This window comes from Globicephala melas, chromosome 2 (genome assembly GCF_963455315.2).
Source record: "Globicephala melas chromosome 2, mGloMel1.2, whole genome shotgun sequence".
In the NCBI taxonomy this organism is placed as follows: domain Eukaryota; kingdom Metazoa; phylum Chordata; class Mammalia; order Artiodactyla; family Delphinidae; genus Globicephala; species Globicephala melas.
Window position 1 is genome coordinate 104127996 of NC_083315.2, and position 12839 is coordinate 104140834.

Here is a 12839-nt window from a genome sequence, read left to right on the forward strand (position 1 = left end):
TGCTAACATCACCTAGGAGATTCAGAGTTCCTGGAGGACAGGAACAATATTTTTTTTTGGTCTTGCTTCTCCAATACTTGGCCCTGGTTCTCAGTAGTTAGTGGGTAGTTATCTGAATGAATACAACACCGCATAATGAGGGCTGGCTTGGCTGGGCCTAACGGTGAGGGCTGTTGGCATTCAGGGATGGGAGAGATTGTGAGGACTGGACCAGCCTAGGAAGGTTTCCTGATGGAGACTTCATGGGTTCAAAGTGGTCACTGAGTGTCTATGTGTGAGTGTGATGTATTTGTGAGAAGTGTGTGTCCATGTGGCATGTGTATGTTTATAACACACATCTGGGTAAGAAAATATGGCTTTAAATTTTTTACATTTCTTCCACACCTTTTTCAGGCCCTGGAAATGTGTGTAAAGTGCCCACTCTATATTCTGTCTTTTCTGAGGCCCTGTAACAAGTTACAGGGGAAAAGAGACACTTGTCCTGGCCTCCTGTACTTCCTCACTGTCCCAGTGAGGAAAGAGTTACACCATTTAACGGCTGTCTTTGTGCCAGTCACTGTGTCAAGAGCTTTGCACGCACACAGGATCACACGTGGGAAGCAGTGTGCAGAGTGGTTAAGAACGTGGACTCTGGGACTTCCCTGGTGGCGCAGTGGTTAAGAATCTGCCTGCCAATGCAGGAGACACGGGTTCGAGCCCTGGTCCGGGAAGATCCCACATGCCGTGGAGCAACTAAGCCCGTGCACCACAACTACTGAGCCTGCATGCTGCAACTACTGAAGCCCACGTGCCTAGAGCCTGTGCTCCGCAACAAGAGAAGCCACCACAATAAGAAGCCCGTGCACCGCAACTAAGAGTAGCCCCCGCTTGCTGCAACTAGAGAAAGCCCACGTGCAGCAACGAAGACCCAACAGGTCCAAAAATAAACAAATTAAATTAAAAAAAAACAAACAAACATGGACTCTGGGGTCTGACTGCCTGGGTGCAAATCCTGGCTTTGCCACTTATTAGATACATGACCTGGGCAAGGCACTTAACCTCTGTGTTGACTTTCTTCTGTGTCTCAACTCCTTCAACGGTAGCATAGGAAAAATAATGTTACCTACCTGCTAGGGTTGAAGTAAAGATTAAATGTAAAAGTCTATGTAAAGTGCTTAGGACAGTGCCTGCCCTGAGTAAGGGCTCAGTAAATAGTTGTAGCTAATTTTCATGACAAATATGCCAGGGAATAGAGGCTCAGAAAGAAAGGCTGAGTAACTTGCTAAGTGCTACCCATGTAGTAAGTAGTCAAGTGGACATGGGTCTGATCTAGCCCAGCCCTCTCTCTACCTCATCAACTGCTTTTTTTGTTTGTTTAGTTGGGTTGTTTTGGTCACCACCTGTTCTTGCTTCCTGCTCTACAGCAACTCACATGTGCAACCAGATACCTGGGAACACAAGTGCCCACAGATGCAGATCTGCCAGATACAGTCTTACATCATAGTCACTAAGGGCGGAGGAAAGGGGGTGGAGGAAGGCTGAAGTAGGCATGAAATATTTTTTAGTGATTAGTAATCCTGAAACTGGGAAATCTGAGTCAAGCCGACTTAAGGGATGAAGCGAGTCTCAAAATCTGCCTCCATGAAGGTGGGGCCTGGTTTTGGAAAGAGGACAGGAAGGGCATTTCAGGCATGTGTTGTGACAGAATTAGCTGGCAGGCAGGCAGGCAGGCAGAAGCTGAACCAGGTGCCTTTGGAGATAAGAGCAATGGAAACAAGACAAACCTCTTGCTTTAAGGCAAAAGGAGGTGTCAGGGGTTATATCCTGTGTGGGATAAGTGGGAACCATGCTGGTGTCTGAGGGCCACAATCTGAATGACATTTGAGGAAGGGATTTTACTGCCTTCTACGTAGAGAAAAGAACAAGTAATAACCGAGTACTGACTGAGCCTCAGACATCCTATTTGATGTTCTCACTACCTATGTGAAGTAAGTATTATGATTTTACAGTGAGGACCCATGCGTACAGTGGGTTCACAGAGGTTAAGTTGCTTGCCCAAGGTCACACAGCTGGGAGGAAACCAAGTCCCCCTAAAACCGAGTTCCCTTACCAAGTTTATGATGAATCTATCGAAAATTTTATTCCTTTTTTGGTCCCCTCTGACCTCGATCCTGTGCTAATTGAACACTAACCAACCAGAGTCAGATGACTAAAGTTGCTGTTGTCGATAACAGAAGATGTCAGCATGGGCACAGGTAGCAATTCTACCCAGCAGAAAATGGGGACCCCAGGAGGCAGAGATGAGGGACCCACAAACAAGCTCTGGTAGAGGCATGGTGAGGGCAGGACTGGGGATGTGGGGCAAAGAATCCTCACTGGCGGAGTGAAGGAAAAAATAGACTATGAAGAGAGGTTCTGTGACCTTGAAGCCAATATTAATAATGACTAAATTCTTTGCAGCCATGATAAGAAGAAACTGAAATTCTGCCCAAGGTCACACAGCTTGTAAGTGATAAGAGCCTGGTCTCACTCTGGGGGGCAGGGTGCCCTTCAGAGGACAACTAAATCACCCTTTATACACACACAATAAAGTTTGCTACTTCTCTAAATTGAACAAACCAACCAACTGACCCTGGCTGTCTGATTCCAGAAGACACTCTTACTCACTTTCCCTCCGCCTGGCTTGCCCACCGTGCTCTGCTGCAACCGGCAAAGGCCCAGAGTGTGTGGGAGAGTGAGGGGGTGTGGAAGTGTCACAAGACTTCTGGAAAGCTGGGGTGGGTGTGCTGGAGGGCCAGGTGGGGGAGGGAGTTCCACTCAGAGGAACTCAGACCTGATGGTCTGGATCTTCCCGGGGCCATAGTTCCGCAGGGTATCAAGTGAGCAGTGGTTAGATGTTTGGATGGGAGCGTACTTGAGAGGAAATCAAATGCTGGGAAGGCTGAGGGTCAGCTTAAGTTGCAGTAAAGGAGTTGCAAGGGCAAGAGCAGAGACTGGCACCTGCTGCTCAGCAGAAAGGGCAGGGTTGAAGTTTCCCCATGCATGAGCAGAAGTGCCCATTTCTTACTTCTTGCAACATGGACCCTCCTCTCCCCCAGCTTCCTGACCTTCTCTCTAACCTTGACCACCACAGAACAGGACATCAGAGCTGGAGAGGGCTCGACAGATCATCTGGCTCCCGTTCACCTCCCAGCGGCAGGTGGTGACATGAAACCACATACACGTTGGCGGCAGAGCCAGAGTTGGAAACCAGGTTTCCCAGTGATTATCATAGAGCTTTTGCACCCATCAGCTCCATGTCAGGATATGTTGAGGGACAAAATGGTTAACTGTGGGTAGGCTGATAGGATAGTAGATATAACTGGTAGGATATTCATCTCCAAATAATAGCGGTTAATGTGTGTTTGTCAACTTGGAGAGAAGTCCCTAGTGGTGGCACTTTTCAGTGATATGTTGGATGAGCACACAGTGCCATTCTCATAATTGAAGGTAGCTAACATGTAGTTGGGAGGAATGCTGGATGATGGAATCTGGATGTAAACATAATTTGAGGGCCCATATTTGACCAGATAGCACTGAATAGTGACAGAGGTACAATCTGGTTCTTTGGTCCTCAAATCATCCTCTCACAAGAGCATGATGTGTGGGCAATGGAATAACACCAGTGTGTGCAGACAGGGAGGTTCTGGTTGGCATAGGGCTGGTAAGAGTTGACTCCTTGCCAGAAGCACTGACCTGACTTTGAGCTGCACGAAGAGAGCTTTAGGACCCAGAATGATGGGGTGCAGAGGCCCCAAATCTGTGATGGTCAGACCCTGTTGGGAGTGTCTGGTCCATTTTAAGAGGGACAGGGACAAACAGCAAGGTCCAGAGGGGGCAATCAAGATGGTGAGGAGAGTCCATGACCTGAGAGAGGACATGGGAATGTCGAACTGGGGGAGAGGACTCAAGGGGCAGATGATAGTGGTCTTCAAACTCTTGAAGGGCTGTTAGTTGGAACAGAAGCCACATTGATTCTGTTAATCTTGAGCACAAAGAACAAAGACCAGTGAATGTATATAGCCTTGTTATGGGGGAAGACTTTCTTATAATTAAAGCTGTCCAAAGGTGGAATGGGCCTAAATGAGTGGTGGGGAGCTCACCATCATGGGAGGTAATCAAGCATGTGTTGGTCAACAACCTTGTGAGAATGGGGTAGAGAACATTCAAGGACTAGAATGTTCCCCAAAGTTATGAAGGAATCTGATGCCTGGGATGGCCCAGGGAACCAGAATGACTCAAAGCCCGAGAAGATCCTCTATATTCACCACCTCCCCAGGGTCCTGGGGTCCTTCATACTTGGTCCTCGTGCTTGGATTTTTTTTCTCTCCTTCCTGCTCCCCAGTGCCTTCTGCCGGATTGGGGAAATTCCACGATAGCCAACAGTGCCACCAGGTACCCATAACTGGAGAAGAGGAAGGAACGGACTGGCCAGTCAGAGGGCAGGGCAGGGCCCCAAGTCTCGGCCCAAAAGACAGAAGGGCCCCAGAGGGAAAGTCCCCATGCTAGAGCATCCTGTCTCCCCCAGGGTGTGGCAGGTGCTGACTCAGGTTGGCATCTCTAGGGGAAGAGATGTAGGGAAAGCAACCAGGAAACAGGACTGAAAAGCTGGAAAATCTTCTTGAACCAGAACTAGAGTCTCTGCACTGCACGGTGGTTGGTGAAGTTGACAGCATTGCCCAGAGCACTGGTGGGACTGGGAACGTGTCTGGCAGGGCCTGGGTGGCAGCCTGTCTGCTGCACAACTCCATGGTATGCCTTGGGCTTGGGGCGTATACACTGTGAGCGGTGCCAGGAGGTAGGCAGTCCTGAGGTTCTAGGCCTGCATGAGAAACAGAAGCCTTGGAACGAAGTGAGACTGCGGGGGCCTAGGGAAGGAAGGGATGCTCTGGCTGGGAGATGAGAGCAGGGGACAGAGGACAGTCCCAGGAAGGAGGAGCTGCTTGCTTTGGGGAGGACCCTGCCCTTACCTCTTTCCTGTTCCATTCATTCATTCAACAGTGACTGAGTGCCCCTGTGCTGGGCACCATGCTCGGCACGGAGGCCAAACACGGACACATGGAGCTTATGGTCCTGAGAGGGGCTGTCGCACAGAACCCTCTGAGTGTTGGGAACAGTGTAGAGAGGCAGTCAAGTAATCCTATAAGCAAATGTAAAATTACAGCTCTGCCCTTAGGGAGGTGTGTGTGGTGCTGGGTGAGCTCCTATGGGGGTGGGTGAGGTTTCCCAGAGAAGGGAGCTTGGAGCTGGGGCTGCAGGTATGGGGGAGGAGCCCTGGCTTGGGGCTCGGACACACATCTCCTCTGTGCTTCTCCAGAAGCAGGGCCTGTGTTGCCCTCTTTCAGCTCATCCTGTGGGTGCACAGCCCCTCTGCTTCTGCTCCTGCCATGACCTACCAAGAAGGCTGGTTTGATCGCATGTCTCCTCACCTGCCTGCCGCATGGTCGTTGCTCAACAAACATTTACATAATTCAGCCAGTCAGCCCTTAAGCAGTAATCACTGAGTACCAATACAGCTCACCCCACGGCACTGACCAAGACTGCCAAGGGCCCTGCTCTCGTAGAGCTTACACTCAAGCTGGGGAGACTGACACTGTAGAAGCAAATACACACAAAAGACGATTTCATCAAGTCGTAAGTGCCCCGAGGAAAATTAAACAGGGTATTGAGATAGAGCTGGTGGTGTTCGTAGGGGTCCTGGGAAAGAATGAATGAGTGAATGAATGAATGGTAAGCCACGGTGGTCAGAGCAAGACATGCTGCACCCCACTGGATGGGGCTTAGGAGGGCGAGCTGGGACTCTTAGATCCCAGAGCAGGGAGCTTGGGGCGAGGTGGGGAGGAGGTAGACAGGGAGTGGTGTGGAGCCTCAGAACTCAGTGTAAAGAAGGAGAACGCCTGGAACTGATGACAGAAACAACACTATGTCTCCATGTCCCCTTGGCACCCAGCATGACTCAGGCTTGAGTTCTGAAGGGTGGGGGCAGGGAGGACCTGGAGTTGAGGTTCGGGAAGCTTGCAGGGTTGGCCAGCTTCCCCAGGCCTGCTCCCACAGAGGTCCCTAGTGCTCCCATAGCTGGCAGCCGTGCTACGCAGTCCTCTTCCCAAACCCAGGCCCCTGAGCAGGGGGCAGGGAGCTAAGGTTGAGGCACGAGATAGATGGGCTCCAGGTGAGACATTTACAGCCAGCCTCCTGTTTACACTGCTGAAACCGTGTAACTCTGATTGGGACTTGAACGCATGTGCCGGGACTCAAACCCAGCCTAAACCCAGATTGGGACTTGAACCCACAGTCTTTATTTTATTTTATTTTATTTTTGGCTGTGCTGGGTCTGTTGCTGCACACGGGCCTTCTCTAGCTGCAGTGCACAGGCTTCTCACTGTGGCGGCTTCTCTTGTTGCAGAGCACAGGCTCTAGGCTACGGGCTTCAGTAGTTGTGGCACACGGGCTCAGTAGTTGTGGCTCACGGGCTCTAGAGCTCAGGCTCAGTAGTTGTGGTGCACGGGCTTAGGTGCTCTGCGGCATGCGGGATCTTCCCGGACCAGGGCTTGAACCCATGTCCCCTGCATTGGCAGGTGGATTCTTAACTACTGCGCCGCCAGGGAAGCCCCTGAACCCACAGTCTTTTGAGATCACACGTCTAGTTTCAGGACTTAATGAAGCTCAGGTTCTTGATGTCTCCTGGCTGAAAGAAGTCAGTGAGAGAAAAAGTGATAGGTAAGAAGTGGATTTATTTAGAGAGAAGTGATAGGTAAGAAGTGGATTTATTTAGAGAGAAGAAACACACTCCACAGACAGAGTGTGGGCCATCTCAGAACCGGACGCGCAGGCTCAGCGGCCATGGCTCACGGGCCGCAGCCACTCCGCGGCATGTGGGATCTTCCCGGACCGAGTCACGAACCCGTGTCCCCTGCATTGGCAGGCGGACTCCCAACCATTGCGCCACCAGGGAAGCCCTCACTTTTTGATCTTTGATGGTCAGCCTTGGAACTGTCACGGGCGCTGGTGGGTGTGCCATTTAGCATATGCTAATGTATTACAATGAGCATATCATGAGGCTCAAGGTCTACTGGAAGTCAAATCTTCCACCATCTTGGATCTAGTTGGTTCTAACCAGTTTTTGTCATGTCCTATGGCTATGTCATTCTTTTAAAGGTTGTGCCCTGCCCCCTTCCCTCCTATTTCACTTCCAGATAAAAACAACAACAGGAATGGGGTAAAGAGCTGGACTTTGCCTCTGGCAGACACTTTCACAGGAATGGCAGGGGTAGAGAAGAACTGAGCCCTGCCCAGATGGGAGAAGAAGAGACCACACATTTCTCATTCTCGAGGTCAAGGAGACCTTTCCAACTACACATGTGCAGAAAGGCTCCTTGGGGGCCAAAAAGGGAGGGGGCATCACCCCATAGTAGGTGACGTCAGTCTACCCATAGGCCTCTTCACTAGAATCCATCTTGGCTGAGATGCGCATGCACACATGGGAGGACCCTGAGATAAACCAAATATGGACTCAGAGCCAGACAAAGCAAGATGATTGGCCAAAGGAAACCCGGAAGAAATGCCCCATATAAGTGATTCAAACTACCACGAGGGTGCGACTCTGAGTCCACCCATGTGAGTCTTATTCACATGTACACTTTTTTCCTCCTAATAAACCCTTTACTTGTTTCACTACTTTCCATATCTTTGTGGGAATTCATTTCTACAAAGCCAGCAGGCCAGGGGCCTTGTCACTGGCCACCGTCCCTGGTGGTCTAGTGGCTAGGATTCAGTGTTCGCACTGCCGCGGCCTGACTCTAGTCTCTGGCCGGGGAACCGAAATCCTGCTTCAAGCCGCTGCAGGCCGAGGCCACCCGAGATCAAGGTGTAGCCTGGGGGGCTGAGCCAAGGACTGAGGAATACGTGGGGCTGCAGTTCTGGGAGTGTGAGACCTGGGGCACAGCCACTGCCATTAGCTGGCTCAGCCCACCCGCCTCAGGGAGGGAGCGTGGACCCCTCACCAGTGGGTCCCACTGGGCCTGTGAGCTTAGCTGCACCCTGGGTGGCTTGGACACTTTAAGCACTATTCTGTTCTGACTGCAGGGTTCAAAGGTTCTGTGAATCTGTGTTGGGGGAGGAGGAGAAGGGGCCAAAACCCAGCTCCTGTCCTGGGGTTGTGGGGGGGTAGGGGGTTTTCCACCTTATCTAGGGGACCCGATGAGGACATCCACGGCTCTAATACCAGTCAAGAGCCAAGTGAATGTCATAGGTTCCCGAAAAGGGGCAAGAGAAATTGCAGAAGAAACCAGAAGTTTCTAGGACGTTGAAATGAGTTCTTTTTTTTTCTTTTTCAATTTATTTATTTATTTTTGGCTGCATTGGGTCTTCGTTACTGTGTGTGGGCTTCTCATTGCGGTGGCTTCTCTTGTTGCAGAGCAGGGGTCTAGGGCACGAAGGCTTCAGTATTTGTGGCACACGGGCTTAGTTGCTCCGCGGCATGTGGGATCTTCCGGGACCAGGGCTCGAACCCATGTCCCCTGCATTGGCAGGCGGATTCTTAACCACTGCGCCACCAGGAAAGCCCGAGATGAGTGTTGTGGGAAGAATTCTGGCAGGTGGAAATGGGGCTGGGGCTGTTGAGGGGAGCGGGCGGCAAGCCAGGGACCAGAACAACTCGAGCAAACATGCAGAGGAAAGGAAATGTCACGTTGAGAGAAGGGCAACTCTGTATTTGGCCAGAGGGGTCCTTGGGCTGAGTGAACTTGGGAATGCTTTCACCATTCTGCCCAACCCCCAACCCTCTGCGCAAAAAAGAAAACTCCTCCAAAACCAAATAACAATAACAACAACAACAACAACAAAATAAACCAAAAAAACAAGCAGCAGAGGCAGCATGGTGCAGGGGAAAGAGCTCGCACTCTGTAGTCATGTATTTGGTTGAATCCAGACCCTTTCACGGTAAAGACTTGCAACTCTGGACAAGTACCGCAACTTTCCTAAGCCTCAGTCTCCTCAGCTGTAAGAGAGTACAGTACCTCATATGGCAGATGAAAAAGATGAAGTCTGGGGCTTCCCTGGTGGTGCAGTGGTTGAGAGTCTGCCTGCCGATGCAGGGGACACGGGTTCGTGTCCCTGTCCGGGAAGATCCCACATGCTGCGGAGCGGCTGGGCCCATGAGCCATGGCCGCTGAGCCTGCGTGTCCGGAGCCTGTGCTCTGCAACGGGAGAGGCCACAACAGTGAGAGGCCCGCGTACCGCAAAAAAAAAAAAAAAAAAAGATGAAGTCTGACCTAGGCAGAGTGTTTAGGTCATTGCTGCTCTCATTAAACACGAATTCTCTCAGCCCCTACAGCGCCTCGAGTCTCTGGCTGGCTCGGCTGTGTTAGAGTGACAGCGAAAGCCCGGAGCCCAGTTGCGTTTCCTTCTCTTGCACCAGCCCCTCCAGGGCTGCTGGAGTAGTATCTGTTCATGGAGTTCCAGCTTTGCCTGTTTCTTCTGGAACCACCTCTCCAATGAAGGGGGAGACAAGACTTGCCTGTTGAGGATGGGAGCATATATGTTCATACTTGTAACAGAAATGGCGCAAAGCTGACCCCACTTCATCCCTCTGCCTCTTTCCCAGCATTCCTCGCAGCCTCCTCCATTTCAAGGGCTTAAGGAAGGGTCCTTTTCTTTCCCAGATTCCCCCATTATCAAGTTAAGCACAGCCGGATTCCAGGTCCTCTCCTCTTCTGGCACACAAGTTGCCAGGCAGGCCCTGTGACCCCTTGACCTTGTTCCCAGTGAGCCTGCACTGGGCCCTGGCGGGAGCTGGCCCACTTCTGAGCTCTGCAGGTGCCTCTGTGCAGAGGGCAGTGGCATCCATCCATCCATCCAGAGAAGGTCCCGCCTGTGCCCATCCTCAGCCCCTGCTCAGACCTGCCTCTGCAGCTCAACATGAACCAGGCCAGCCTGGTTAAACAGGAGGTAATAAAGCTCTGTGGATGATCCCTGGGCGGGGGCCCCCAAGAAAGGTGTGTGTGTAGGAGAGCTAGCCAAGGTGACTGTCCCAGAGGGAATCAGGACAGATCGAGATGGGCAAGGACGCCTTTGGTTGCTGGAGGCAGGAACTGAGGCAGAGGTGAGGTTTTGCAGAGAAAGGCAGGGGTAAGGATGTTCTAATACCCCCAGGAAGGTGAAACCTGAAGGGAACAAGAGTTGTCTGTGGCCCAGGGAGCAGCCTGGCTGCCCACCCCTCCCGCCCCTTTGAGTCCCCACCCTGGGTCTCATCATGGCTGTCTAATTGTTTCACGGTGATAACTGAAAGCACTTTGAGAGCCAGACCTTTGTCTTCTAAAGCTTGCCTGTGCCCATCTGCCTCGCCCTGCCCAGGGCTGGGCAAGGAGGAGGCTGCAACAAAAGCCAGCTGACTGGGAGATGGAAGGGGAGGGAGAAAATTGTGTGGAGGGCCCGGGGGGAAGGGCAGGTGAGGGGGCCCCGAGGGGCTAGGAGGAGCGGCGGAAGGATGGGAGGCCAGAGAGGACACAGGCCGAAGGTCTGGGGAGGAGGGGTTGTGTGGAGGTGTGGACCAACCTAGGGGGTGAAGACCGGGGACCAGATGGGATGGGGGACAGGCTGCGGCGAAGCAACTTCTGAGGTCATGGCGGGGGCCCTCCCCAGTGACAGGGAGAGCAGGAGCTGAAGGGACCTCATGCAACATGCAAAACAGTGGGGGTCATGGGTGGGTAGGAGCCAGGATGAGGAGGGAAAAAGGGTGGGTCTGGGCCCGACCATCTCACCTTGATTTGTCTATTAGGCTGGGCTCCTCTGGGGCCTTGTGTGTGCTCTTCATTCCCCATGCCTGAATCCTCACACCACTGTCACTCACATCACCCAAAGGGACTTTCAGGAGCCGATGGGAAGTCCTCCTCCGTGACTCGTCCCGGAAGCTGGCATCTGAGATGCCATGGTTCAGGCCTGCTTCCATCACCTTGTTTTGTGTCAGCCAATCGGTCAGAGCTACATCCCTGGGGACTCCTTGGGAGCAGAAGCTCCACAGTTGGCCTCACTTTGGCACGCCTAACCCTTGGGCAGTTGCCCTAGGAAAGAAGAATCCACTTCAGGCGTGACGTGCATCTCACAGGTGCAGTGTGGGTCCGCTTCTGAGGAGGCCAGGGCTGGTCAGGCTGATGAGGCTGGGCTCCTTGGCACCGCCACTGCTTCTCTGCAGCCATTTTCCTCCATTCTTTAAGCCCTCAGTTGCTCTTTCTCTTACCCTCCCTGCTAGCGGGGTAGGGAAGTTGTGGGTAATGGGAGCACCTGCCTAACAACGTGAGAAGGGGTGGGGTCTGTGGGCCAGGGCTGCTCCTTGCTTAGAAGTGTAGAACACAAGGGCCATAATGGCCTCAGAGACTGGAAAATACAACCCCTTAGCTGGAGAAAGAGAGGCCCAGATTTGCACGCAGTCAAATCTCTTCTCTGAAATATGCTTAGCTCTCTGCTTGTACAGGCGTGGGCTTTCTCTATGGCTACCCAAGAATATGGTAGTGCTGGCTGCCTCTGGGTTGGGACTGGGCACTAGTGAGCAGGGATAGGAGGGGGGACTTCTCACTGTACACCTTTATATACCTTTTGGATTCTGACCCATGTGAATGTCACCTTTTAGAAATGTAAATTTTAAAATACTAATCAAAAATCTCTTCTCCATCCTTCCCTGGGCTCCCTTAGGGGATTAAGCATCTTCTGGGGATCGGCCAAGTCCCTAGATTTGCTCTGGTAGGGGTAGGGGCTGTATCTCAGCTAGCCCGTGTCTCACCACGGCTGATTTCCTTCACAACTCAGGCACATTCTTTTCTTCTCTGTGCCTGCTGCTGCTTTCACGGCCCCCATGCCAGTGGTAACAGCACGGCAGTCCTGCACCAGCCCCACCTCCCTTCCTACAGGTCCTGTCTATTGACTCTGCCTCCTACAATCTCTCCTCAGCCCACACCTCCGCTGCCATCACATCCCGGGATATTGGCCAGCCTCTGGGCAGCTCTTCTGATGCCTGCCTGTCCTCCCTCTGGTCCATCCTCCCCACACCTCAGCCCCAGCAAGCTTCCTCAAATACAGATCAGTGCACACTCCTCTCTTGCTTAAACCCTCCTGTAGCTTACAGTGTTAATGCTCTGTCCAGATCCCCTCGGATGCCCTTTTCCCTTTTTGTGCATGACACCCCCTTCAATGTGTTTTCAAGGTCGACACCTGCAGCTCCTCTTGGAAGGCTGCCCATGACCTCCTGGAGCTGCTTTGCCCTGCCTGGCCCCACCTGGGCCAAAGTGTGACTGGTGACTGCTCAATGGTGGTGGTGGGGAATGAAAGCCTGGCTCCCTTGTCCCAGGCAGGGCTACCCTGAGGCCTTATACTCCAGTGCTCTCCCCTGGGCTCTGAGGGAAGCCACCCTCCACGGCTGAACTGGAGCTCTTGCTTGGCTTCTCCCCCTCCACCCAGCTCCCCGGGGAGCACTTCCTTAATAGTCACTCAGCATCTAAGATGAATCCCTCGCGTGGAAACCTACTGCCCACAATTTAAATCTTAATCACTGTTCTTTACTCATCTCCTTTCTCCCTGGAAACTTATCCCATACCACATCTACACTTACAGCATACCAACTTCTAGCTGGCCTGCACCATTTCGTGTCTCAGTACCTGCCTTTTTTTTTTTTACAGTTAGAAAAAACGACCCCCCCTCCCACCTTCTCTCTTCCCATTCTTTAAGTCTCTGGTCAGTATCACTTCCTTCACTCTCCTAATGGAACCAGTTGCTCCCTCCTGTACTGTCAGGGTACTGTGTAAACTTACTATAGCACCCATCTCACCAAATTG